At 38.0% G+C, this 27,340-nt stretch overlaps 25 pseudogenes; all 25 read left to right on the top strand.

Moving 5' to 3' along the window:
* The first annotated feature begins 230 nt into the window (after positions 1 to 230).
* LOC127964369 (uncharacterized) lies at positions 231 to 349 on the top strand (annotated as a pseudogene).
* A 791-nt stretch (positions 350 to 1,140) lies between these two features.
* LOC127962021 (uncharacterized) lies at positions 1,141 to 1,259 on the top strand (annotated as a pseudogene).
* A 486-nt stretch (positions 1,260 to 1,745) lies between these two features.
* LOC127964361 (uncharacterized) lies at positions 1,746 to 1,864 on the top strand (annotated as a pseudogene).
* Positions 1,865 to 2,531: 667 nt separating this feature from the next.
* LOC127963253 (uncharacterized) lies at positions 2,532 to 2,650 on the top strand (annotated as a pseudogene).
* A 485-nt stretch (positions 2,651 to 3,135) lies between these two features.
* LOC127964348 (uncharacterized) lies at positions 3,136 to 3,254 on the top strand (annotated as a pseudogene).
* An 802-nt stretch (positions 3,255 to 4,056) lies between these two features.
* Positions 4,057 to 4,175, top strand: LOC127962216 (uncharacterized; annotated as a pseudogene).
* A 378-nt stretch (positions 4,176 to 4,553) lies between these two features.
* On the top strand, positions 4,554 to 4,672 carry LOC127963605 (uncharacterized; annotated as a pseudogene).
* A 797-nt stretch (positions 4,673 to 5,469) lies between these two features.
* On the top strand, positions 5,470 to 5,588 carry LOC127963601 (uncharacterized; annotated as a pseudogene).
* Positions 5,589 to 6,238: 650 nt separating this feature from the next.
* On the top strand, positions 6,239 to 6,357 carry LOC127962017 (uncharacterized; annotated as a pseudogene).
* Positions 6,358 to 6,843: 486 nt separating this feature from the next.
* LOC127965905 (uncharacterized) lies at positions 6,844 to 6,962 on the top strand (annotated as a pseudogene).
* A 549-nt stretch (positions 6,963 to 7,511) lies between these two features.
* LOC127965901 (uncharacterized) lies at positions 7,512 to 7,630 on the top strand (annotated as a pseudogene).
* A 366-nt stretch (positions 7,631 to 7,996) lies between these two features.
* Positions 7,997 to 8,115, top strand: LOC127963598 (uncharacterized; annotated as a pseudogene).
* Positions 8,116 to 8,768: 653 nt separating this feature from the next.
* Positions 8,769 to 8,887, top strand: LOC127964405 (uncharacterized; annotated as a pseudogene).
* Positions 8,888 to 15,647: 6,760 nt separating this feature from the next.
* Positions 15,648 to 15,766, top strand: LOC127960129 (uncharacterized; annotated as a pseudogene).
* Positions 15,767 to 17,658: 1,892 nt separating this feature from the next.
* On the top strand, positions 17,659 to 17,777 carry LOC127963141 (uncharacterized; annotated as a pseudogene).
* Positions 17,778 to 18,432: 655 nt separating this feature from the next.
* On the top strand, positions 18,433 to 18,551 carry LOC127964179 (uncharacterized; annotated as a pseudogene).
* A 486-nt stretch (positions 18,552 to 19,037) lies between these two features.
* LOC127965893 (uncharacterized) lies at positions 19,038 to 19,156 on the top strand (annotated as a pseudogene).
* A 550-nt stretch (positions 19,157 to 19,706) lies between these two features.
* Positions 19,707 to 19,825, top strand: LOC127963630 (uncharacterized; annotated as a pseudogene).
* A 488-nt stretch (positions 19,826 to 20,313) lies between these two features.
* LOC127964150 (uncharacterized) lies at positions 20,314 to 20,432 on the top strand (annotated as a pseudogene).
* Positions 20,433 to 20,804: 372 nt separating this feature from the next.
* On the top strand, positions 20,805 to 20,923 carry LOC127963592 (uncharacterized; annotated as a pseudogene).
* Positions 20,924 to 21,568: 645 nt separating this feature from the next.
* On the top strand, positions 21,569 to 21,687 carry LOC127962014 (uncharacterized; annotated as a pseudogene).
* A 2,267-nt stretch (positions 21,688 to 23,954) lies between these two features.
* On the top strand, positions 23,955 to 24,073 carry LOC127965890 (uncharacterized; annotated as a pseudogene).
* Positions 24,074 to 24,622: 549 nt separating this feature from the next.
* On the top strand, positions 24,623 to 24,741 carry LOC127962007 (uncharacterized; annotated as a pseudogene).
* Positions 24,742 to 26,139: 1,398 nt separating this feature from the next.
* Positions 26,140 to 26,258, top strand: LOC127963155 (uncharacterized; annotated as a pseudogene).
* Positions 26,259 to 26,743: 485 nt separating this feature from the next.
* LOC127962970 (uncharacterized) lies at positions 26,744 to 26,862 on the top strand (annotated as a pseudogene).
* The last annotated feature ends 478 nt before the right edge of the window (positions 26,863 to 27,340 follow it).

Raw genomic sequence — 27,340 nt, 5'->3', positions numbered from 1 at the left:
AGGTGCTGTAAGCTTTTGGATTTTCATTCCTACTTATATAATGTATGGGCGATTTGATTGGCTGATCTTTAAATAGTCCTCTCTTTGCAGTATCCTTCGCTTGCGACCGTAACAACCTGGCTATGCCTGATCTCGTCTGCTCTCGGAAGCTAAGCAGGTTTGGTCCTGTATAATGTACCGGCGATTAGATTGGCTGATCTTTAAATAGCTCTCTCTCTGCAGCAGTCTTCGCTTATGGCCATTCCACCCTGGCTATGCCAGATCATGTCTGAGCTCGGAAGTTAAGCAGGTTTCGGCCTGGTTAGTAATTGGATGGGAGACCCCCTGGTAATACCAGTTGCTTTAAGATTTTTGGAAATTTTTCACAAATTATATAATAATCTTGCAAGAAAAAAAGAAAGGAGTCAATGCCCCATATCTGAATCTTAGCAGGTATGGGCCTGGTTAGTAATTGGATGGGAGACACTGTGGTAATACCAGTTGCTTTAAGATTTTTGGAAATTTTTCACAAATTATATAATAATCTTGAAAAAAAAAAAAAAAAGTCAATGCCCGATCTCTGAATAATAGCAGGTTTTGCCTGGTTAGTACTTGGATGGAAGACGGCCGGGAAATACCAGTTGCTGTAATATTTTTTGCAATTTTTACTAATTACATAATAATCTTGCAAAAAAAAAAAAAAAAAAGAGTAAATGCCCAATCTTTGAATCTTAGGAGGTATGGACCTGTTTAGTGCTTGGATGGGAGACCGCCTCGGAATACCATTTGCTGTAATATTTTTGGAAATTTGTACTAATTATATAATTATCTTGAAACAAAAAGAGTCAATGCCCAATCTTTGAATCTTAGCAGCTATGGACCTGTTTAGTGTTTGGATGGGAGACCGCCTCGGAAAACCAGGTGCTCTAATATTATTGGAAATTTATTACTAATTATATAATAATCTTTAAAAAAAAAAAAAAAAAGAGTCAATGCCCGATCTCTTAATCTTAGCAGGTATTGGCCTGGTTAGTGCTTGGATGGGAGACCGCCTGGGAATACCAGGTGCTTTAAGCTTTAGGGTTTTCTTTCCTACTTATATAATGTACCGGCGATTAGATTGGCTGATCTTTAAATAGCTCTCTCTTTGCAGCAGTCTTCGCTTATGGCCATACCACCCTGGCTATGCCAGATCATGTCTGAGCTCGAAAGCTAAGCAGGTTTGGGCCTGGTTAGTAATTGGATGGGAGACCCCCTGGTAATACCAGTTGCTTTAAGATTTTTGTAAATTTTTCACAAATTATATAATAATCTTGAAAAAAAAAAGAGTCAATGCCCATTCTTTGAATCTTAGCAGTCATGGACCTGTGTAGTGTTTGGATGGGAGACCCCCTGGTAATACCAGGTGCTCTAATATTATTGGAAATTTATTACTAATTATATAATAATCTTAAAAAAAGAGCCAATGCCCGATCTCTTAATCTTAGCAGGTATTGGCCTGGTTAGTGCTTGGATGGGAGACCGCCTCGGAATACCAGGTGCTGTAAGCTTTTGGGTTTTCATTCCTACTTATATAATGTATGGGCGATTTGATTGGCTGATCTTTAAATAGTCCTCTCTTTGCAGTATCCTTCGCTTGCGACCGTAACAACCTGGCTATGCCTGATCTCGTCTGCTCTCGGAAGCTAAGCAGGTTTGGTCCTGTATAATGTACCGGCGATTAGATTGGCTGATCTTTAAATAGCTCTCTCTCTGCAGCAGTCTTCGCTTATGGCCATTCCACCCTGGCTATGCCAGATCATGTCTGAGCTCGGAAGTTAAGCAGGTTTCGGCCTGGTTAGTAATTGGATGGGAGACCCCCTGGTAATACCAGTTGCTTTAAGATTTTTGGAAATTTTTCACAAATTATATAATAATCTTGCAAGAAAAAAAGAAAGGAGTCAATGCCCCATATCTGAATCTTAGCAGGTATGGGCCTGGTTAGTAATTGGATGGGAGACACTGTGGTAATACCAGTTGCTTTAAGATTTTTGGAAATTTTTCACAAATTATATAATAATCTTGAAAAAAAAAAAAAAAAAGTCAATGCCCGATCTCTGAATAATAGCAGGTTTTGCCTGGTTAGTACTTGGATGGAAGACGGCCGGGAAATACCAGTTGCTGTAATATTTTTGGCAATTTTTACTAATTACATAATAATCTTGCAAAAAAAAAAAAAAAAAAGAGTCAATGCCCAATCTTTGAATCTTAGCAGCTATGGACCTGTTTAGTGTTTGGATGGGAGACCGCCTCGGAAAACCAGGTGCTCTAATATTATTGGAAATTTATTACTAATTATATAATAATCTTTAAAAAAAAAAAAAAAAAAAAAAAAAAAGAGTCAATGCCCGATCTCTTAATCTTAGCAGGTATTGGCCTGGTTAGTGCTTGGATGGGAGACCGCCTGGGAATACCAGGTGCTTTAAGCTTTAGGGTTTTCTTTCCTACTTATATAATGTACCGGCGATTAGATTGGCTGATCTTTAAATAGCTCTCTCTTTGCAGCAGTCTTCGCTTATGGCCATACCACCCTGGCTATGCCAGATCATGTCTGAGCTCGAAAGCCAAGCAGGTTTGGGCCTGGTTAGTAATTGGATGGGAGACCCCCTGGTAATACCAGTTGCTTTAAGATTTTTGTAAATTTTTCACAAATTATATAATAATCTTGAAAAAAAAAGAGTCAATGCCCATTCTTTGAATCTTAGCAGTCATGGACCTGTGTAGTGTTTGGATGGGAGACCCCCTGGTAATACCAGGTGCTCTAATATTATTGGAAATTTATTACTAATTATATAATAATCTTAAAAAAAGAGCCAATGCCCGATCTCTTAATCTTAGCAGGTATTGGCCTGGTTAGTGCTTGGATGGGAGACCGCCTCGGAATACCAGGTGCTGTAAGCTTTTGGGTTGTCATTCCTACTTATATAATGTATGGGCGATTTGATTGGCTGATCTTTAAATAGTCCTCTCTTTGCAGTATCCTTCGCTTGCGACCGTAACAACCTGGCTATGCCTGATCTCGTCTGCTCTCGGAAGCTAAGCAGGTTTGGTCCTGTATAATGTACCGGCGATTAGATTGGCTGATCTTTAAATAGCTCTCTCTCTGCAGCAGTCTTCGCTTATGGCCATTCCACCCTGGCTATGCCAGATCATGTCTGAGCTCGGAAGTTAAGCAGGTTTCGGCCTGGTTAGTAATTGGATGGGAGACCCCCTGGTAATACCAGTTGCTTTAAGATTTTTGGAAATTTTTCACAAATTATATAATAATCTTGCAAGAAAAAAAGAAAGGAGTCAATGCCCCATATCTGAATCTTAGCAGGTATGGGCCTGGTTAGTAATTGGATGGGAGACACTGTGGTAATACCAGTTGCTTTAAGATTTTTGGAAATTTTTCACAAATTATATAATAATCTTGAAAAAAAAAAAAAAAAAAGTCAATGCCCGATCTCTGAATAATAGCAGGTTTTGCCTGGTTAGTACTTGGATGGAAGACGGCCGGGAAATACCAGTTGCTGTAATATTTTTGGCAATTTTTACTAATTACATAATAATCTTGCAAAAAAAAAAAAAAAAAAGAGTAAATGCCCAATCTTTGAATCTTAGGAGGTATGGACCTGTTTAGTGCTTGGATGGGAGACCGCCTCGGAATACCATTTGCTGTAATATTTTTGGAAATTTGTACTAATTATATAATTATCTTGAAACAAAAAGTGTCAATGCCCAATCTTTGAATCTTAGCAGCTATGGACCTGTTTAGTGTTTGGATGGGAGACCGCCTCGGAAAACCAGGTGCTCTAATATTATTGGAAATTTATTACTAATTATATAATAATCTTTAAAAAAAAAAAAAAAAAAAAAAAAAAGAGTCAATGCCCGATCTCTTAATCTTAGCAGGTATTGGCCTGGTTAGTGCTTGGATGGGAGACCGCCTGGGAATACCAGGTGCTTTAAGCTTTAGGGTTTTCTTTCCTACTTATATAATGTACCGGCGATTAGATTGGCTGATCTTTAAATAGCTCTCTCTTTGCAGCAGTCTTCGCTTATGGCCATACCACCCTGGCTATGCCAGATCATGTCTGAGCTCGGAAGCTAAGCAGGTTTGGGCCTGGTTAGTAATTGGATGGGAGACCCCCTGGTAATACCAGTTGCTTTAAAATTTTTGTAAATTTTTCACAAATTATATAATAATCTTGAAAAAAAAAAAGAGTCAATGCCCATTCTTTGAATCTTAGCAGTCATGGACCTGTTTAGTGTCTGGATGGGAGACCGCCTCGGAATACCAGGTGCTCTAATATTATTGGAAATTTATTACTAATTATATAATAATCTTAAAAAAAAAAAAAAAAAAAAAAAAAAAAAAGAGTCAATGCCCGATCTCTTAATCTTAGCAGGTATTGGCCTGGTTAGTGCTTGGATGGGAGACCGCCTGGGAATACCAGGTGCTTTAAGCTTTAGGGTTTTCTTTCCTACTTAGATAATGTACCGACGATTGGATTGGCTGATCTTTAAATAGCTCTCTCTTTGCAGCAGTCTTCGCTTATGGCCATACCACCCTGGCTATGCCAGATCATGTCTGAGCTCGGAAACTAAGCAGGTTTCGGCCTGGTTAGTAATTGGATGGGAGACCCCCTGGTAATACCAGTTGCTTTAAGATTTTTGGAAATTTTTCACAAATTATATAATAATCTTGCAAGAAAAAAAGAAAGGAGTCAATGCCCCATATCTGAATCTTAGCAGGTATGGGCCTGGTTAGTAATTGGATGGGAGACACCCTGGTAATACCAGTTGCTTTAAGATTTTTGGAAATTCTTCACAAATTATATAATAATTTTGAAAAAAAAAAAAAAAGTCAATGCCCGATCTCTGAATAATAGCAGGTTTTGCCTGGTTAGTACTTGGATGGAAGACGGCCGGGAAATACCAGTTGCTGTAATATTTTTGGCAATTTTTTACTAATTACATAAAAATCTTGCAAAAAAAAAAAAAAAGAGTAAATGCCCAATCTTTGAATCTTAGGAGGTATGGACCTGTTTAGTGCTTGGATGGGAGACCGCCTCGGAATACCATTTGCTTTAAGATTTTTGTAAATTTTTCACAAATTATATAATAATCTTGAAAAAAAAAAGAGTCAATGCCCATTCTTTGAATCTTAGCAGTCATGGACCTGTTTAGTGTCTGTATGGGAGACCGCCTCGGAATACCAGGTGCTCTAATATTATTGGAAATTTATTACTAATTATATAATAATCTTAAAAAAAAAAAAAAAAAAAAAAAAAGAGTCAATGCCCGATCTCTTAATCTTAGCAGGTATTGGCCTGGTTAGTGCTTGGATGGGAGACCGCCTGGGAATACCAGGTGCTTTAATCTTTAGGGTTTTCTTTCCTACTTATATAATGTACCAGCGATTAGATTGACTGATCTTTAAATAGCTCTCTCTTTGCAGCAGTCTTCGCTTATGGCCATACCACCCTGGCTATGCCAGATCATGTCTGAGCTCGGAAACTAAGCAGGTTTCGGCCTGGTTAGTAATTGGATGGGAGACCCCCTGGTAATACCAGTTGCTTTAAGATTTTTGGAAATTTTTCACAAATTATATAATAATCTTGCAAGAAAAAAAGAAAGGAGTCAATGCCCCATATCTGAATCTTAGCAGGTATGGGCCTGGTTAGTAATTGGATGGGAGACACCCTGGTAATACCAGTTGCTTTAAGATTTTTGGAAATTTTTCACAAATTATATAATAATCTTGAAAAAAAAAAAAAAAGTCAATGCCCGATCTCTGAATAATAGCAGGTTTTGCCTGGTTAGTACTTGGATGGAAGACGGCCGGGAAATACCAGTTGCTGTAATATTTTTGGCAATTTTTACTAATTATATAATAATCTTGCAAAAAAAAAAAAAAAAAAAAAAGAGTAAATGCCCAATCTTTGAATCTTAGGAGGTATGGACCTGTTTAGTGCTTGGATGGGAGACCGCCTCGGAAAACCAGGTGCTCTAATATTATTGGAAATTTATTACTAATTATATAATAATCTTAAAAAAAAAGAGTCAATGCCCGATCTCTTAATCTTAGCAGGTATTGGCCTGGTTAGTGCTTGGATGGGAGACCGCCTGGGAATACTAGGTGCTTTAAGCTTTAGGGTTTTCTTTCCTACTTATATAATGTACCGGCGATTAGATTGGCTGATCTTTAAATAGCTCTCTCTTTGCAGCAGTCTTCGCTTATGGCCATACCACCCTGGCTATGCCAGATCATGTCTGAGCTCGAAAGCTAAGCAGGTTTGGGCCTGGTTAGTAATTGGATGGGAGACCCCCTGGTAATACCAGTTGCTTTAAGATTTTTGTAAATTTTTCACAAATTATATAATAATCTTGAAAAAAAAAAGAGTCAATGCCCATTCTTTGAATCTTAGCAGTCATGGACCTGTGTAGTGTTTGGATGGGAGACCCCCTGGTAATACCAGGTGCTCTAATATTATTGGAAATTTATTACTAATTATATAATAATCTTAAAAAAAGAGCCAATGCCCGATCTCTTAATCTTAGCAGGTATTGGCCTGGTTAGTGCTTGGATGGGAGACCGCCTCGGAATACCAGGTGCTGTAAGCTTTTGGGTTTTCATTCCTACTTATATAATGTATGGGCGATTTGATTGGCTGATCTTTAAATAGTCCTCTCTTTGCAGTATCCTTCGCTTGCGACCGTAACAACCTGGCTATGCCTGATCTCGTCTGCTCTCGGAAGCTAAGCAGGTTTGGTCCTGTATAATGTACCGGTGATTAGATTGGCTGATCTTTAAATAGCTCTCTCTTTGCAGCAGTCTTCGCTTATGGCCATACCACCCTGGCTATGCCAGATCATGTCTGAGCTCGGAAGCTAAGCAGGTTTGGGCCTGGTTAGTAATTGGATGGGAGACCCCCTGGTAATACCAGTTGCTTTAAGATTTTTGTAAATTTTTCACAAATTATATAATAATCTTGAAAAAAAAAAGAGTCAATGCCCATTCTTTGAATCTTAGCAGTCATGGACCTGTGTAGTGTTTGGATGGGAGACCCCCTGGTAATACCAGGTGCTCTAATATTATTGGAAATTTATTACTAATTATATAATAATCTTTAAAAAAAAGAGCCAATGCCTGATCTCTTAATCTTAGCAGGTATTGGCCTGGTTAGTGCTTGGATGGGAGACCGCCTAGGAATACCAGGTGCTGTAAGCTTTTGGGTTTTCATTCCTACTTATATAATGTATGGGCGATTTGATTGGCTGATCTTTAAATAGTCCTCTCTTTGCAGTATCCTTCGCTTGCGACCGTAACAACCTGGCTATGCCTGATCTCGTCTGCTCTCGGAAGCTAAGCAGGTTTGGTCCTGTATAATGTACCGGCGATTAGATTGGCTGATCTTTAAGCTTTAGGGTTTTCTTTCCTACTTATATAATGTACCGGCGATTAGATTGGCTGATCTTTAAATAGCTCTCTCTTTGCAGCAGTCTTCGCTTATGGCCATACCACCCTGGCTATGCCAGATCATGTCTGAGCTCGGAAGCTAAGCAGGTTTGGGCCTGGTTAGTAATTGGATGGGAGACCCCCTGGTAATACCAGTTGCTTTAAGATTTTTGTAAATTTTTCACAAATTATATAATAATCTTGAAAAAAAAAAAGAGTCAATGCCCATTCTTTGAATCTTAGCAGTCATGGACCTGTTTAGTGTCTGGATGGGAGACCGCCTCGGAATACCAGGTGCTCTAATATTATTGGAAATTTATTACTAATTATATAATAATCTTAAAAAAAAAAAAAAAAAAGAGTCAATGCCCGATCTCTTAATCTTAGCAGGTATTGGCCTGGTTAGTGCTTGGATGGGAGACCGCCTGGGAATACCAGGTGCTTTAAGCTTTAGGGTTTTCTTTCCTACTTAGATAATGTACCGGCGATTAGATTGACTGATCTTTAAATAGCTCTCTCTTTGCAGCAGTCTTCGCTTATGGCCATACCACCCTGGCTATGCCAGATCATGTCTGAGCTCGGAAACTAAGCAGGTTTCGGCCTGGTTAGTAATTGGATGGGAGACCCCCTGGTAATACCAGTTGCTTTAAGATTTTTGGAAATTTTTCACAAATTATATAATAATCTTGCAAGAAAAAAAGAAAGGAGTCAATGCCCCATATCTGAATCTTAGCAGGTATGGGCCTGGTTAGTAATTGGATGGGAGACACCCTGGTAATACCAGTTGCTTTAAGATTTTTGGAAATTCTTCACAAATTATATAATAATTTTGAAAAAAAAAAAAAAGTCAATGCCCGATCTCTGAATAATAGCAGGTTTTGCCTGGTTAGTACTTGGATGGAAGACGGCCGGGAAATACCAGTTGCTGTAATATTTTTGGCAGTTTTTACTAATTACATAAAAATCTTGCAAAAAAAAAAATAAATAAAATAAAGAGTAAATGCCCAATCTTTGAATCTTAGGAGGTATGGACCTGTTTAGTGCTTGGATGGGAGACCGCCTCGGAAAACCAGGTGCTCTAATATTATTGGAAATTTATTACTAATTATATAATAATCTTAAAAAAAAAAAGAGTCAATGCCCGATCTCTTAATCTTAGCAGGTATTGGCCTGGTTAGTGCTTGGATGGGAGACCGCCTGGGAATACCAGGTGCTTTAAGCTTTAGGGTTTTCTTTCCTACTTATATAATGTACCGGCGATTAGATTGGCTGATCTTTAAATAGCTCTCTCTTTGCAGCAGTCTTCGCTTATGGACATACCACCCTGGCTATGCCAGATCATGTCTGAGCTCGAAAGCTAAGCAGGTTTGGGCCTGGTTAGTAATTGGATGGGAGACCCCCTGGTAATACCAGTTGCTTTAAGATTTTTGTAAATTTTTCACAAATTATATAATAATCTTGAAAAAAAAAAAAGAGTCAATGCCCATTCTTTGAATCTTAGCAGTCATGGACCTGTGTAGTGTTTGGATGGGAGACCCCCTGGTAATACCAGGTGCTCTAATATTATTGGAAATTTATTACTAATTATATAATAATCTTAAAAAAAGAGCCAATGCCCGATCTCTTAATCTTAGCAGGTATTGGCCTGGTTAGTGCTTGGATGGGAGACCGCCTCGGAATACCAGGTGCTGTAAGCTTTTGGGTTTTCATTCCTACTTATATAATGTATGGGCGATTTGATTGGCTGATCTTTAAATAGTCCTCTCTTTGCAGTATCCTTCGCTTGCGACCGTAACAACCTGGCTATGCCTGATCTCGTCTGCTCTCGGAAGCTAAGCAGGTTTGGTCCTGTATAATGTACCGGCGATTAGATTGGCTGATCTTTAAATAGCTCTCTCTTTGCAGCAGTCTTCGCTTACGGCCATACCTACCTGAGGGCGCTAGAGAGCTACAGGAAGTGTTGGCTGCAGTTGGGAGAGGAAGGCTCTCCTCCATTTTGATTTTTCTGTTAGTGTTTGTTTTGTGAGTTGTTTTTGGACTTTGGTTTATTTTTTGTGTGGTTTTTCAGTTTTAAACCACCTAACAGCAGCGTTTTGCTGGCTGGAGGGTGGTTAATTTTTTGTTTGTGTTTTGTACAATGGATGGATTATTGGCAAACGACACTGGCCTGGCTGGAGAGAGACGCATGGCAAACGACACTGGACTGGCTGGAGAGAGACGCATGGGAAACGACACTGGAATGGCTGGAGAGAGACGCATGGCAAACAACACTGGACTGGCTGGAGAGAGACGCATGGCAAACGACACTGGACTGGCTGGAGAGAGACGCATGGCAAGCAACACTGGACTGGAGTATCGACAACGAGCAGGACACGGTAAAAATCAAGATGCAAGAGATAAATTTGGTGAAAGGAGATACTTAAAGGAGGCAACTGTGATTGTGAATGTGGAGAATTTAAGTGAGGTGAGGGCTGTGGATATTATCAAAGCGGTGACTGACAAATGTGGATATGGGGAAATCTTGGCACTAAGGCCAAGACAAGGAAAAGAATACGAGCTCACAATGGAAAAAGAAGAAACTTGTGATAAGCTGACTGAGGGATTGTTAATAAATGGAGTGAACTGTGAGATAAAAAAACTTCAAAACAGAGATTATGTTGTCTCTTTCATGCATCTGCCCGTCTACCTTGCTGATGAAGAGATTTTAAATAAACTGGAGGTTTGGGGGGTTTCCCCAATTTCAAAAATAAAGCGGCGTGTATATCCGGGCACCAGCATTGAGGATGGGACAAGATATGTAAAGGCGCGGTTCCCGAAGGAGGTGGCCTCCCTCCCTTACAGCACAAAAATAGAGACGGCAGAGGGTCCACAATATTTTCGGGTGATGCACAGCCATCAGGTGAAGACTTGTCGGCTGTGCATGAGCCCAGACCATGTGGTGAAGGACTGCCCAGAGTTCACGTGCCATAAATGCGAAGAGAGAGGCCACTTTGCAAGAAATTGCAACGCTGTGACGTGCCCGGATTGCAATTTGGTTTTAAATAAGTGTGAGTGTTGGATGCAGGGTGAGGAGGAGGAGCAGCAGGTGGGCGGGCAGGTGCATGAAAGAGACAACGAGCAGCGAGACGATGGAGAAAGAGTTCGAGGTGAAGGACTGGAATTAATTAAGGATATGGAACAACAGAAAGAGTGTAACGAACCCATCATACAAACACAACAGGAGGGGGGAATTTGGACACAGATGGATTTGACTGACATACCGAAAAATGCTTTGGATACTATGGAACTGGATGATGAAAGGAATAAAGTATTGAGTGATGCACAACAGGAGGGAATTTTATGTACACCGATGGATGTGACGGACAGTGTGCAAAAGGAGATGGACGCAGTAGAAATTAATGATGCTACAAAAGAGTGTGAACAAGGACAAGAAAATGAGGAGACGCAGGGGAAATCATCAAAAAGAAGAAGATCTGTGAAGGTAATACCCAATTTAGATACTGCAAGAAAAAGAGTGCTTAAAGAAGATGGTTTTGAATGTACAAATAAGTATGAGTTGCTAAAGGGTTTGGAGGAGATGGACTGAGTTTATGGGTTTTATGCATATTTCTATATGTTTTATGCTGTTAAGAATAGTGACTTTTAATGCTAGAGGGCTGTCAGACATGGGAAAATTTGAAAAAGTGAAAGAAATGTGTAAAGGAGAAGATGTGATTTTATTACAAGAAACTAACTGGAGGGAAGAGTACATGACTGAAATAAGGAAAAGTTGGAGCGGAGAGATTTTATATAACAATGGTGATGGGAGGCTGGGAAGAGGAGTTGCAGTTTTAATAAAAGAAAACAGTGGTGTATCGTGTAAAACAATATATAATGACATGGATGGGAAATGTATTGCGGTTGAAATGGAGTATGAGGAGAAAAAAGTTATTTTAGTAAATATTCATGCACCAACAGTAGAGAATGAAAAAAAGGAATATTTTAATGTATTAAGAGAATTTTTAAAGAAACATAAAGAAGTTATTATGATGGGTGATTTTAATACTGTTTTCAGTAAATTAGAAATGGGAGAGGGAATGGTTTTTAAAAATGATAAAGGAAGAAAAGAACTGAAATTATTAATGGAAGAAAATAATATAATTGATGTATGGAGAGAAAGAAACGAAAAAAAGAAAGAATATTCAAGGAGGCAATTAGTGGGTAATTTTATGTGTAAGACTAGGATTGATTTTATTTTATGTACAAGGAACATTGAAGGATTTATCGGTAATATTAAATATGAAGAATCAAGCTTAAGTGACCATAAACCAATTTTTATGCAAATAGACTGGAGTTCAGTGAAGAAAGGGCCGGGGGTATGGGTTTTAAATGTAGAGGTTTTGAAGAATGAGGACTATGTGTTAAGTATTAAAGAAATTATTGAAAAAGAAAAGGAGAATGGAATGTACGGCGAAGATAAAAGGATATGGTGGGAAAATGTTAAATATTTAGTTAAAAAATTCACAATAAAGTACAGTAAATTAATACAGAGAAGTAAGAGGAAGAAGGAGAGAGAAATAAGAGAAAAATTGGAAAAAGAATTAAATGAGAATGGGAAAGATATACAAAAAATAAAAGAATTGGAGGGAATATTGAAAGAAATGGAAGAGGAAAAATATGAAGGCGCAAGACTAAGAAGTAAAGCTAAATATACTGTGGAGGGTGAAAAATGTACAAAGTTTTTCTTTGATCTAGAAAAAATAAGAGGGAAAGCTGGAATGATTAGAGAAATAAGAGGAAGAAATGGTGTAGTGGTGGAAACAAATGAGGAAATATTAAAAGAAGTAAAAGCATATTATGAAAATCTGTTTAGTACTGAGGGGGTGGGGGAAGAAGAGAAACTGGAGTTACTGAGGCAAATAAAAACAACAGTAGGAGAAGTAGACAAAAAAGAGTGTGATGAAGAGATTAGAGAAGAAGAGATTAAAAGAGCAATAAGTGAATTAAACAAAAAGAAAAGTCCAGGTGTAGATGGTTTGGGGAGTGAATTTTATATAGTTTTTAAAGATTTTTTAACTAGCATTTTAAAAGAAGTATATGTAGAGGTGTTTAAGAAAGGAGAATTAAATCAAAGAATGGGAATGGGTTTAATGAAATTGATATACAAGAGAAAAGGAGAGAAGACAGATTTAAAGAACTATAGACCGATTACAATGCTAAATACTGATTTAAAGATTTTATCTAAAATTTTAGCCAACAGATTGAAAGAAGTCATGCAGAGTATAATTAAAACTAACCAAGTGTATGGAGTGAAAGGGAGAGACATAGCAGATACAACTATTAGTATAAAGGATATGATAAGATACATACATGATAGCAATAAAGATGGGTTTATTATCAGTTTAGATTTCGAGAAAGCTTTTGACAGGGTGGAGCATGGTTTTTTATTTGATGTTTTAAAAAGTTTTGGTTTTGGAGAGAATTTTATGAAATGGATTAGGATTTTATACAAAGGCGCAATAACAAAAATTAAATGTAATGGGTTTTTAACACAGTGTTTTAAAATTACTAGATCGATAAGACAAGGATGTCCGTTGTCAGCTCTTTTATATTCTTTAGTTGCAGAACCTTTGGGATTGGCTGTAAAACATGGAGAGGGGATAAAAGGCATAGGCATCGAGGGAGGGGAAAGTAAAATTTTTCAGTACGCGGATGACACAACATTATTGTTAAAGGATCTGAAGAGTGTGGAAAATGCAATTAAAATTGTACAAAAGTATTGTAGGGGATCAGGAGCTAAAGTAAATGAGGACAAAACGCTGTATATGAGATTTGGAGGGGCACCGGTTTTAACAGAACATTTTACCTTTAAGGAAACTAAAGAAATGAAGATTTTAGGTGTTTTAATGGGGAGGGATGAAAAGAAAGCAGATGAAACTATGTGGGAAGAAGCTTTAGGAGGGATTGAAAGAAGATTGAATTTTTGGAGAATGAGAACATTAACTTTGAAAGGGAAGGTTTTAGTTCTTAATGTTTTAATGGTTTCGAAATTGTGGTATATTTTATATGTGTCATCTATGCCGTTTTGGGTAGAAAAAAGGCTGAAAAAATGTTTTTTAGATTTTTTATGGGAAGGGAAGCCACCAAGAATAGCATACAACACTTTAATAGGAGCAGTGAAGAAGGGAGGACTGGGGTTAATGGATGTGGTGCAAAGAAAGAACAGCTTGAGAGTGAAAATAATAAAAAAGTACTTGGATGAAGAAAACGACGTGGCATGGAAGAGAACAATGGGACATTTTTTAAGTAAGTGTAGTAATTTTAATTTGGGGGACAACATTTTATGGATGAAAGTAAAAAAATGGATGACGGAGGGGCTGCCAGATTTTTATAAAGAACTGATGGGGGCATGGGGCAAATTTTTAACGAATGTGCATTTTAAGCCACAAGGCAGAGAGAGCATTTTAAATCAGCCTTTATTCTTAAACAACGGCATTTTAAGTCAAGGGAAGGAGGTTTTTTTTAAGAAGTGGTGGGATGTGGGAATCACGAAAGTCAGAGATGTTTTATATGAATTCAAAGAGGGGTTTTTACCAGTGCAATACATTGTGGATGTGATGGAGGAGGCAAAGGAGGATTATAGCAGACGAGAGATAACAAACAAGTATGACGTAATTAAGAATGCAATACCTCAAGAGTGGATAAACAGAATTGACAACATGGAAGAAGAGAAACCTAGGAAAGATGTGTATGTGAGGCTAGGGGAAAAACTGTGTGCTTTTAATGAATGTACTGTGAAAATGTTTTATTGTGTTTTTAGAGATACTGTTTTTAAGAAACCTGTTGTAAACGAATACTGGATACGGTTGTTCAATGATGTAAAAGAAGATAATATATGGGGGAACATGAATGGTAAAATTGTACAGACGAAACTGGAGAATATGGAGTATTTTATCAGGAACAAAGCAGTATTCACAGATGTGATTTTAAACAAAATTGGGATGGAGGAAAGTGCCACATGTAAAGTATGCCAAGATGCAGATGAAGGGTTTTTACACTTGTTTTTATATTGTGATGAGCTGAAAGTTTTTAATGAGAGATGTAAAAACATGATTTTAATTTTGAGAGGAGTTGAAATTGGGGAATTTGAGTGGGAAAAGGTGTTCATGTTGGGAATTAATGAAAATTGTAAAAACAAGAAGATCATTAATTTACTTGTGATGTTGATGAAAAGTGCGGTATGGGAAAGAAGAGTAGTGGTGAAAAAAGAAAATGTTTTAATTGATGTGTGGGGAATGTTTAGGAGAAAAGTTGAGAAATATGTTGAATGTCTGTTTTATTACTTTAAGTTGGAGGGAACAATGAATCTTTTTAATTATGTTTTTACTCAGGAGGTCTTAAAGGTTTTAAATGACCTGGGGATGGAATTGTCATTTTTAAAAGATTAAACAATGGAATGAGTGTTTTTTAGTTATAATTTGTAAGATGTCTGACAGCCCAAAACTTTAGGAGTGTCTATGTTAAAGAAAGCATATTATGTACCTTTGTATGTTAATATTTGATATGTATGTTTGAATTGAACAATTTCTTTAATAAAAAAAAAAAAAAAAAAAAAAAAGGCTATGCCAGATCATGTCTGAGCTCGGAAGCTAAGCAGGTTTGGGCCTGGTTAGTAATTGGATGGGAGACCCCCTGGTAATACCAGTTGCTTTAAGATTTTTGTAAATTTTTCACAAATTATATAATAATCTTGAAAAAAAAAAGAGTCAATGCCCATTCTTTGAATCTTAGCAGTCATGGACCTGTGTAGTGTTTGGATGGGAGACCCCCTGGTAATACCAGGTGCTCTAATATTATTGGAAATTTATTACTAATTATATAATAATCTTAAAAAAAAAAGAGCCAATGCCCGATCTCTTAATCTTAGCAGGTATTGGCCTGGTTAGTGCTTGGATGGGAGACCGCCTGGGAATACCAGGTGCTGTAAGCTTTTGGGTTTTCATTCCTACTTATATAATGTATGGGCGATTTGATTGGCTGATCTTTAAATAGTCCTCTCTTTGCAGTATCCTTCGCTTGCGACCGTAACAACCTGGCTATGCCTGATCTCGTCTGCTCTCGGAAGCTAAGCAGGTTTGGTCCTGTATAATGTACCGGCGATTAGATTGGCTGATCTTTAAATAGCTCTCTCTTTGCAGCAGTCTTCTCTTATGGCCATACCACCCTGGCTATGCCAGATCATGTCTGAGCTCGGAAGCTAAGCAGGTTTGGGCCTGGTTAGTAATTGGATGGGAGACCCCCTGGTAATACCAGTTGCTTTAAGATTTTTGTAAATTTTTCACAAATTATATAATAATCTTGAAAAAAAAAAAGAGTCAATGCCCATTCTTTGAATCTTAGCAGTCATGGACCTGTTTAGTGTCTGGATGGGAGACCGCCTCGGAATACCAGGTGCTCTAATATTATTGGAAATTTTTTACTAATTATATAATAATCGTAAAAAAAAAAAAAAAAAAAAAAAAGAGTCAATGCCCGATCTCTTAATCTTAGCAGGTATTGGCCTGGTTAGTGCTTGGATGGGAGACCGCCTGGGAATACCAGGTGCTTTAAGCTTTAGGGTTTTCTTTCCTACTTATATAATGTACCGGCGATTAGATTGACTGATCTTTAAATAGCTCTCTCTTTGCAGCAGTCTTCGCTTATGGCCATACCACCCTCGCTATGCCAGATCATGTCTGAGCTCGGAAACTAAGCAGGTTTTGGCCTGGTTAGTAATTGGATGGGAGACCCCCTGGTAATACCAGTTGCTTTAAGATTTTTGGAAATTTTTCACAAATTATATAATAATCTTGCAAGAAAAAAAGAAAGGAGTCAATGCCCCATATCTGAATCTTAGCAGGTATGGGCCTGGTTAGTAATTGGATGGGAGACACCCTGGTAATACCAGTTGCTTTAAGATTTTTGGAAATTTTTCACAAATTATATAATAATTTTGAAAAAAAAAAAAAGTCAATGCCCGATCTCTGAATAATAGCAGGTTTTGCCTGGTTAGTACTTGGATGGAAGACGGCCGGGAAATACCAGTTGCTGTAATATTTTTGGCAATTTTTACTAATTACATAAAAATCATGCAAAAAAAAAAAAAAAAAGAGTAAATGCCCAATCTTTGAATCTTAGGAGGTATGGACCTGTTTAGTGCTTGGATGGGAGACCGCCTCGGAATACCATTTGCTGTAATATTTTTGGAAATTTGTACTAATTATATAATTATCTTGAAACAAAAAGAGTCAATGCCCAATCTTTGAATCTTAGCAGCTATGGACCTGTTTAGTGTTTGGATGGGAGACCGCCTCGGAAAACCAGGTGCTCTAATATTATTGGAAATTTATTACTAATTATATAATAATCTTTAAAAAAAAAAAAAAAAAAAAAAAAAAGAGTCAATGCCCGATCTCTTAATCTTAGCAGGTATTGGCCTGGTTAGTGCTTGGATGGGAGACCGCCTGGGAATACCAGGTGCTTTAAGCTTTAGGGTTTTCTTTCCTACTTATATAATGTACCGGCGATTAGATTGGCTGATCTTTAAATAGCTCTCTCTTTGCAGCAGTCTTCGCTTATGGCCATACATCCCTGGCTATGCCAGATCATGTCTGAGCTCGAAAGCTAAGCAGGTTTGGGCCTGGTTAGTAATTGGATGGGAGACCCCCTGGTAATACCAGTTGCTTTAAGATTTTTGTAAATTTTTCACAAATTATATAATAATCTTGAAAAAAAAAAGAGTCAATGCCCATTCTTTGAATCTTAGCAGTCATGGACCTGTGTAGTGTTTGGATGGGAGACCCCCTGGTAATACCAGGTGCTCTAATATTATTGGAAATTTATTACTAATTATATAATAATCTTTAAAAAAGAGTCAATGCCCGATCTCTTAATCTTAGCAGGTATTGGCCTGGTTAGTGCTTGGATGGGAGACCGCCTCGGAATACCAGGTGCTGTAAGCTTTTGGGTTTTCATTCCTACTTATATAATGTATGGGCGATTTGATTGGCTGATCTTTAAATAGTCCTCTCTTTGCAGTATCCTTCGCTTGCGACCGTAACAACCTGGCTATGCCTGATCTCGTCTGCTCTCGGAAGCTAAGCAGGTTTGGTCCTGTATAATGTACCGGCGATTAGATTGGCTGATCTTTAAATAGCTCTCTCTTTGCAGCAGTCTTCTCTTATGGCCATACCACCCTGGCTATGCCAGATCATGTCTGAGCTCGGAAGCTAAGCAGGTATGGGCCTGGTTAGTAATTGGATGGGAGACACCCTGGTAATACCAGTTGCTTTAAGATTTTTGGAAATTTTTCACAAATTATATAATAATTTTGAAAAAAAAAAAAAAGTCAATGCCCGATCTCTGAATAATAGCAGGTTTTGCCTGGTTAGTACTTGGATGGAAGACGGCCGGGAAATACCAGTTGCTGTAATATTTTTGGCAATTTTTACTAATTACATAAAAATCTTGCAAAAAAAAAAAAAAAAGAGTAAATGCCCAATCTTTGAATCTTAGGAGGTATGGACCTGTTTAGTGCTTGGATGGGAGACCGCCTCGGAATACCATTTGCTGTAATATTTTTGGAAATTTGTACTAATTATATAATTATCTTGAAACAAAAAGAGTCAATGCCCAATCTTTGAATCTTAGCAGCTATGGACCTGTTTAGTGTTTGGATGGGAGACCGCCTCGGAAAACCAGGTGCTCTAATATTATTGGAAATTTATTACTAATTATATAATAATCTTTAAAAAAAAAAAAAAAAAAAAAAAAAAAAAAGTCAATGCCCGATCTCTTAATCTTAGCAGGTATTGGCCTGGTTAGTGCTTGGATGGGAGACCGCCTGGGAATACCAGGTGCTTTAAGCTTTAGGGTTTTCTTTCCTACTTATATCATGTACCGGCGATTAGATTGGCTGATCTTTAAATAGCTCTCTCTTTGCAGCAGTCTTCGCTTATGGCCATACCACCGTGGCTATGCCAGATCATGTCTGAGCTCGAAAGCTAAGCAGGTTTGGGCCTGGTTAGTAATTGGATGGGAGACCTCCTGGTAATACCAGTTGCTTTAAGATTTTTGTAAATTTTTCACAAATTATATAATAATCTTGAAAAAAAAAAGAGTCAATGCCCATTCTTTGAATCTTAGCAGTCATGGACCTGTGTAGTGTTTGGATGGGAGACCCCCTGGTAATACCAGGTGCTCTAATATTATTGGAAATTTATTACTAATTATATAATAATCTTAAAAAAAGAGCCAATGCCCGATCTCTTAATCTTAGCAGGTATTGGCCTGGTTAGTGCTTGGATGGGAGACCGCCTCGGAATACCAGGTGCTGTAAGCTTTTGGGTTTTCATTCCTACTTATATAATGTATGGGCGATTTGATTGGCTGATCTTTAAATAGTCCTCTCTTTGCAGTATCCTTCGCTTGCGACCGTAACAACCTGGCTATGCCTGATCTCGTCTGCTCTCGGAAGCTAAGCAGGTTTGGTCCTGTATAATGTACCGGCGATTAGATTGGCTGATCTTTAAATAGCTCTCTCTTTGCAGCAGTCTTCGCTTATGGCCATACCACCCTGGCTATGCCAGATCATGTCTGAGCTCGGAAGCTAAGCAGGTTTGGGCCTGGTTAGTAATTGGATGGGAGACCCCCTGGTAATACCAGTTGCTTTAAGATTTTTGTAAATTTTTCACAAATTATATAATAATCTTGAAAAAAAAAAGAGTCAATGCCCATTCTTTGAATCTTAGCAGTCATGGACCTGTGTAGTGTTTGGATGGGAGACCCCCTGGTAATACCAGGTGCTCTAATATTATTGGAAATTTATTACTAATTATATAATAATCTTTAAAAAAAAAGAGCCAATGCCCGATCTCTTAATCTTAGCAGGTATTGGCCTGGTTAGTGCTTGGATGGGAGACCGCCTAGGAATACCAGGTGCTGTAAGCTTTTGGGTTTTCATTCCTACTTATATAATGTATGGGCGATTTGATTGGCTGATCTTTAAATAGTCCTCTCTTTGCAGTATCCTTCGCTTGCGACCGTAACGACCTGGCTATGCCTGATCTCGTCTGCTCTCGGAAGCTAAGCAGGTTTGGTCCTGTATAATGTACCGGCGATTAGATTGGCTGATCTTTAAGCTTTAGGGTTTTCTTTCCTACTTATATAATGTACCGGCGATTAGATTGGCTGATCTTTAAATAGCTCTCTCTTTGCAGCAGTCTTCGCTTATGGCCATACCACCCTGGCTATGCCAGATCATGTCTGAGCTCGGAAACTAAGCAGGTTTGGGCCTGGTTAGTAATTGGATGGGAGACCCCCTGGTAATACCAGTTGCTTTAAGATTTTTGTAAATTTTTCACAAATTATATAATAATCTTGAAAAAAAAAAGGGTCAATGCCCATTCTTTGAATCTTAGCAGTCATGGACCTGTGTAGTGTTTGGATGGGAGACCCCCTGGTAATACCAGGTGCTCTAATATTATTGGAAATTTATTACTAATTATATAATAATCTTAAAAAAAAAGAGCCAATGCCCGATCTCTTAATCTTAGCAGGTATTGGCCTGGTTAGTGCTTGGATGGGAGACCGCCTGGGAATACCAGGTGCTGTAAGCTTTTGGGTTTTCATTCCTACTTATATAATGTATGGGCGATTTGATTGGCTGATCTTTAAATAGTCCTCTCTTTGCAGTATCCTTCGCTTGCGACCGTAACAACCTGGCTATGCCTGATCTCGTCTGCTCTCGGAAGCTAAGCAGGTTTGGTCCTGTATAATGTACCGGCGATTAGATTGGCTGATCTTTAAATAGCTCTCTCTTTGCAGCAGTCTTCGCTTATGGCCATACCACCCTGGCTATGCCAGATCATGTCTGAGCTCGTAAGCTAAGCAGGTATGGGCCTGGTTAGTAATTGGATGGGAGACCCCCTGGTAATACCAGTTGCTTTAAGATTTTTGTAAATTTTTCACAAATTATATAATAATCTTGAAAAAAAAAAAGAGTCAATGCCCATTCTTTGAATCTTAGCAGTCATGGACCTGTTTAGTGTCTGGATGGGAGACCGCCTCGGAATACCAGGTGCTCTAATATTATTGGAAATTTATTACTAATTATATAATAATCTTAAAAAAAAAAAAAAAAAAAAAAAAGAGTCAATGCCCGATCTCTTAATCTTAGCAGGTATTGGCCTGGTTAGTGCTTGGATGGGAGACCGCCTGGGAATACCAGGTGCTTTAAGCTTTAGGGTTTTCTTTCCTACTTATATAATGTACCGGCGATTAGATTGACTGATCTTTAAATAGCTCTCTCTTTGCAGCAGTCTTCGCTTATGGCCATACCACCCTGGCTATGCCAGATCATGTCTGAGCTCGGAAACTAAGCAGGTTTCGGCCTGGTTAGTAATTGGATGGGAGACCCCCTGGTAATACCAGTTGCTTTAAGATTTTTGGAAATTTTTCACAAATTATATAATAATCTTGCAAGAAAAAAAGAAAGGAGTCAATGCCCCATATCTGAATCTTAGCAGGTATGGGCCTGGTTAGTAATTGGATGGGAGACACCCTGGTAATACCAGTTGCTTTAAGATTTTTGGAAATTCTTCACAAATTAAATAATAATTTTGAAAAAAAAAAAAAAAAGTCAATGCCCGATCTCTGAATAATAGCAGGTTTTGCCTGGATAGTACTTGGATGGAAGACGGCCGGGAAATACCAGTTGCTGTAATATTTTTGGCAATTTTTACTAATTACATAAAAATCTTGCAAAAAAAAAAAAAAAAGAGTAAATGCCCAATCTTTGAATCTTAGGAGGTATGGACCTGTTTAGTGCTTGGATGGGAGACCGCCTCGGAATACCATTTGCTGTAATATTTTTGGAAATTTGTACTAATTATATAATTATCTTGAAACAAAAAGAGTCAATGCCCGATCTCTTAATCTTAGCAGGTATTGGCCTGGTTAGTGCTTGGATGGGAGACCGCCTGGGAATACCAGGTGCTTTAAGCTTTAGGGTTTTCTTTCCTACTTATATAATGTACCGGCGATTAGATTGGCTGATCTTTAAATAGCTCTCTCTTTGCAGCAGTCTTCGCTTATGGCCATACCACCCTGGCTATGCCAGATCATGTCTGAGCTCGAAAGCTAAGCAGGTTTGGGCCTGGTTAGTAATTGGATGGGAGACCCCCTGGTAATACCAGTTGCTTTAAGATTTTTGTAAATTTTTCACAAATTATATAATAATCTTGAAAAAAAAAAAGAGTCAATGCCCATTCTTTGAATCTTAGCAGTCATGGACCTGTGTAGTGTTTGGATGGGAGACCCCCTGGTAATACCAGGTGCTCTAATATTATTGGAAATTTATTACTAATTATATAATAATCTTAAAAAAAGAGCCAATGCCCGATCTCTTAATCTTAGCAGGTATTGGCCTGGTTAGTGCTTGGATGGGAGACCGCCTCGGAATACCAGGTGCTGTAAGCTTTTGGGTTTTCATTCCTACTTATATAATGTATGGGCGATTTGATTGGCTGATCTTTAAATAGTCCTCTCTTTGCAGTATCCTTCGCTTGCGACCGTAACAACCTGGCTATGCCTGATCTCGTCTGCTCTCGGAAGCTAAGCAGGTTTGGTCCTGTATAATGTACCGGCGATTAGATTGGCTGATCTTTAACCCTCTGGAGTCTAAGGGTATTTTTGGGGCCTTGAGAAGTTTTGTCATGCCCTGACATTTGTGCTTTTTTCAGTTTCTTATAAATATCTAAATGGGTAAAGTCTAATATCACTGTAATCAGCACAAACTGGGCTATAATAATATGTGAAATGCATGCATGTACATGATTGTATTTTTGAGAAAAAAAATGTTATGCATGGTTAGTGAAAAACTAAAAATGTTAAATCACTTGAATAAGGCAATAAAACACATACATAAAATTGGTTGCCGGAAAAGTTGAGAACTGGAGCTTGTAGCCTAGAATTTTTCTTTCTGAATGATGTGAAAATCATCTTGTTTACTCACTCACAGAAAACAATATATTGATTTAAATTTTCTAAAACACTTTTTGTTGGTAAAAGTCATATGCGAGTAGGCGTCAACTATCATGAATATCATTGTGATTTACACCTGAGAAGACAAAGGCCTGCATAATGAGCTGCATAATGAGCCTCCCATTCAACTGTGCCACTCTGAGGGAGGACTTACAAGAAAGAATGTGAGAACAAAATAAAAGTATATAATTTTATGTTTGTAGTTTATTAAGAATATATTTAATTATCCCAGAACATAATTTAATATCCACTTGGGGGAGCAGTTAAACAGTTTATTAGGAACAATCAAAGCTGACTTTCAAATTTTTTGGCATCCTTTCTCTAGTCACACAATCCTTCAGAAATCGTTTTAACAATCTTATTTTCTACCAAATAAACCCCATTTATTATCATCATCATTATTATTATTATTATTATTAATGTTGAAAAGAGCTGATAATATTTTCAGTTTTTTTTAGGGGGAATAAATCGAAAGAACTGCATTGTTTTTACATTTGTTAGAGTTATCTCTATTTGTCACATTTATATTATATACATCAAGCTTTTGAATGGTATAGTATTGTATATTGTTATTGAAACTTCATAATGTTTATCTTGATTATACATTTAGTCAGGAATTATAGTTTGGAAAAAGTATTTGGAAAAAGTCTAACTAGTAAAATGTTTACACGTTATGTGAAAACTAGTACAAATAAATAAAAAGAGACTTACTCATGTTTATGATCTCTGCTGAATAAAGTGCTTCATTCTTTTTTCTGAGGAAATCCATTTCTCAAATCCTCAACCACATCACATCTTTTTGGGGTGAATTATGTCTTAGTCCTCTCATCGCGAAGCAAACAGTAAAATAAAATAAAAACTTGAAGAATAGTCTGGCTGCTTTTTCTTCTGTGTGGGCGTATTCAAGCCGCGCGCTTCAGTTTGAATCTGAATAGCGCGTTTATCGCGGGGGCGTGGTCACATTAGATATAATGAGCGGAGATATGAAAAACAGACATTGCGTTGTTTTCATATGGATTACTTTATCTCAGAATATTTGTTTTTGGCAGCACTTGTTTAGTTTAAAAGTAGACATTCCAGGCTTTCTATAGATATCTCTCTCATGTATCTTCGTTGAGTATTCACGGAGTTACAGTTCATTTTAATGAAATGTTTGTACATGACGATCAGCGGAGACAAAGACTGTAGACAGCGCACCTTGTTTGTTATCTTTATTTTATAAGTGCACAAAGGTTTTTTGTTATTATGTCTGTATCCAAAAAAAACTAGACCCTTTACAGATTCGATTGATGTATTGCTCTTATCTGTACGATTAAAACTGAGAGTGTAATTTAAGTTCTTTTCGGGGTTATCAGGTGAAAATGACTCAAAACGCATATATGCGTTAATCGACTCGAAAGGGTTAAATAGCTCTCTCTTTGCAGCAGTCTTCGCTTATGGCCATACCACCCTGGCTATGCCAGATCATGTCTGAGCTCGGAAGCTAAGCAGGTTTGGGCCTGGTTAGTAATTGGATGGGAGACCCCCTGGTAATACCAGTTGCTTTAAGATTTTTGTAAATTTTTCACAAATTATATAATAATCTTGAAAAAAAAAAGAGTCAATGCCCATTCTTTGAATCTTAGCAGTCATGGACCTGTGTAGTGTTTGGATGGGAGACCCCCTGGTAATACCAGGTGCTCTAATATTATTGGAAATTTATTACTAATTATATAATAATCTTTAAAAAAAAGAGCCAATGCCCGATCTCTTAATCTTAGCAGGTATTGGCCTGGTTAGTGCTTGGATGGGAGACCGCCTAGGAATACCAGGTGCTGTAAGCTTTTGGGTTTTCATTCCTACTTATATAATGTATGGGCGATTTGATTGGCTGATCTTTAAATAGTCCTCTCTTTGCAGTATCCTTCGCTTGCGACCGTAACAACCTGGCTATGCCTGATCTCGTCTGCTCTCGGAAGCTAAGCAGGTTTGGTCCTGTATAATGTACCGGCGATTAGATTGGCTGATCTTTAAGCTTTAGGGTTTTCTTTCCTACTTATATAATGTACCGGCGATTAGATTGGCTGATCTTTAAATAGCTCTCTCTTTGCAGCAGTCTTCGCTTATGGCCATACCACCCTGGCTATGCCAGATCATGTCTGAGCTCGAAAGCTAAGCAGGTTTGGGCCTGGTTAGTAATTGGATGGGAGACCCCCTGGTAATACCAGTTGCTTTAAGATTTTTGTAAATTTTTCACAAATTATATAATAATCTTGAAAAAAAAAGAGTCAATGCCCATTCTTTGAATCTTAGCAGTCATGGACCTGTTTAGTGTCTGGATGGGAGACCGCCTCGAATACCAGGTGCTCTAATATTATTGGAAATTTATTACTAATTATATAATAATCTTAAAAAAAAGAGCCAATGCCCGATCTCTTAATCTTAGCAGGTATTGGCCTGGTTAGTGCTTGGATGGGAGACCGCCTCGGAATACCAGGTGCTGTAAGCTTTTGGGTTTTCATTCCTACTTATATAATGTATGGGCGATTTGATTGGCTGATCTTTAAATAGTCCTCTCTTTGCAGTATCCTTCGCTTGCGACCGTAACAACCTGGCTATGCCTGATCTCGTCTGCTCTCGGAAGCTAAGCAGGTTTGGTCCTGTATAATGTACCGGCGATTAGATTGGCTGATCTTTAAATAGCTCTCTCTCTGCAGCAGTCTTCGCTTATGGCCATTCCACCCTGGCTATGCCAGATCATGTCTGAGCTCGGAAGCTAAGCAGGTTTCGGCCTGGTTAGTAATTGGATGGGAGACCCCCTGGTAATACCAGTTGCTTTAAGATTTTTGGAAATTTTTCACAAATTATATAATAATCTTGCAAGAAAAAAAGAAAGGAGTCAATGCCCCATATCTGAATCTTAGCAGGTATGGGCCTGGTTAGTAATTGGATGGGAGACACCCTGGTAATACCAGTTGCTTTAAGATTTTTGGAAATTTTTCACAAATTATATAATAATCTTGAAAAAAAAAAAAAAAAGTCAATGCCCGATCTCTGAATAATAGCAGGTTTTGCCTGGTTAGTACTTGGATGGAAGACGGCCGGGAAATACCAGTTGCTGTAATATTTTTGGCAATTTTTACTAATTACATAATAATCTTGCAAAAAAAAAAAAAAAAAAAAAGAGTAAATGCCCAATCTTTGAATCTTAGGAGGTATGGACCTGTTTAGTGCTTGGATGGGAGACCGCCTCGGAATACCATTTGCTGTAATATTTTTGGAAATTTGTACTAATTATATAATTATCTTGAAACAAAAAGAGTCAATGCCCAATCTTTGAATCTTAGCAGCTATGGACCTGTTTAGTGTTTGGATGGGAGACCGCCTCGGAAAACCAGGTGCTCTAATATTATTGGAAATTTATTACTAATTATATAATAATCTTTAAAAAAAAAAAAAAAAAGAGTCAATGCCCGATCTCTTAATCTTAGCAGGTATTGGCCTGGTTAGTGCTTGGATGGGAGACCGCCTGGGAATACCAGGTGCTTTAAGCTTTAGGGTTTTCTTTCCTACTTACATAATGTACCGGCGATTAGATTGGCTGATCTTTAAATAGCTCTCTCTTTGCAGCAGTCTTCGCTTATGGCCATACCACCCTGGCTATGCCAGATCATGTCTGAGCTCGAAAGCTAAGCAGGTTTGGGCCTGGTTAGTAATTGGATGGGAGACCCCCTGGTAATACCAGTTGTTTTAAGATTTTTGTAAATTTTTCACAAATTATATAATAATCTTGAAAAAAAAAGAGTCAATGCCCATTCTTTGAATCTTAGCAGTCATGGACCTGTGTAGTGTTTGGATGGGAGACCCCCTGGTAATACCAGGTGCTCTAATATTATTGGAAATTTATTACTAATTATATAATAATCTTAAAAAAAGAGCCAATGCCCGATCTCTTAATCTTAGCAGGTATTGGCCTGGTTAGTGCTTGGATGGGAGACCGCCTCGGAATACCAGGTGCTGTAAGCTTTTGGGTTTTCATTCCTACTTATATAATGTATGGGCGATTTGATTGGCTGATCTTTAAATAGTCCTCTCTTTGCAGTATCCTTCGCTTGCGACCGTAACAACCTGGCTATGCCTGATCTCGTCTGCTCTCGGAAGCTGAGCAGGTTTGGTCCTGTATAATGTACCGGCGATTAGATTGGCTGATCTTTAAATAGCTCTCTCTTTGCAGCAGTCTTCGCTTATGGCCATACCACCCTGGCTATGCCAGATCATGTCTGAGCTCGTAAGCTAAGCAGGTTTGGGCCTGGTTAGTAATTGGATGGGAGACCCCCTGGTAATACCAGTTGCTTTAAGATTTTTGTAAATTTTTCACAAATTATATAATAATCTTGAAAAAAAAAAAGCCAAAAATAGCCAGATCATGTCTGAGCTCGGAAGCTAAGCAGGTTTGGGCCTGGTTAGTAATTGGATGGGAGACCCCCTGGTAATACCAGTTGCTTTAAGATTTTTGTAAATTTTTCACAAATTATATAATAATCTTGAAAAAAAAAAGGGTCAATGCCCATTCTTTGAATCTTAGCAGTCATGGACCTGTGTAGTGTTTGGATGGGAGACCCCCTGGTAATACCAGGTGCTCTAATATTATTGGAAATTTATTACTAATTATATAATAATCTTAAAAAAAAAAAAAAAAAAAAAAAAGAGTCAATGCCCGATCTCTTAATCTTAGCAGGTATTGGCCTGGTTAGTGCTTGGATGGGAGACCGCCTGGGAATACCAGGTGCTTTAAGCTTTAGGGTTTTCTTTCCTACTTATATAATGTACCGGCGATTA

The sequence above is a fragment of the Carassius gibelio genome, chromosome A3 (assembly GCF_023724105.1).
Source record: "Carassius gibelio isolate Cgi1373 ecotype wild population from Czech Republic chromosome A3, carGib1.2-hapl.c, whole genome shotgun sequence".
Taxonomy (NCBI): domain Eukaryota; kingdom Metazoa; phylum Chordata; class Actinopteri; order Cypriniformes; family Cyprinidae; genus Carassius; species Carassius gibelio.
The sequence above is the reverse complement of the archived record's forward strand: the minus strand, read 5'-3'. Positions and strand labels throughout refer to the sequence as shown.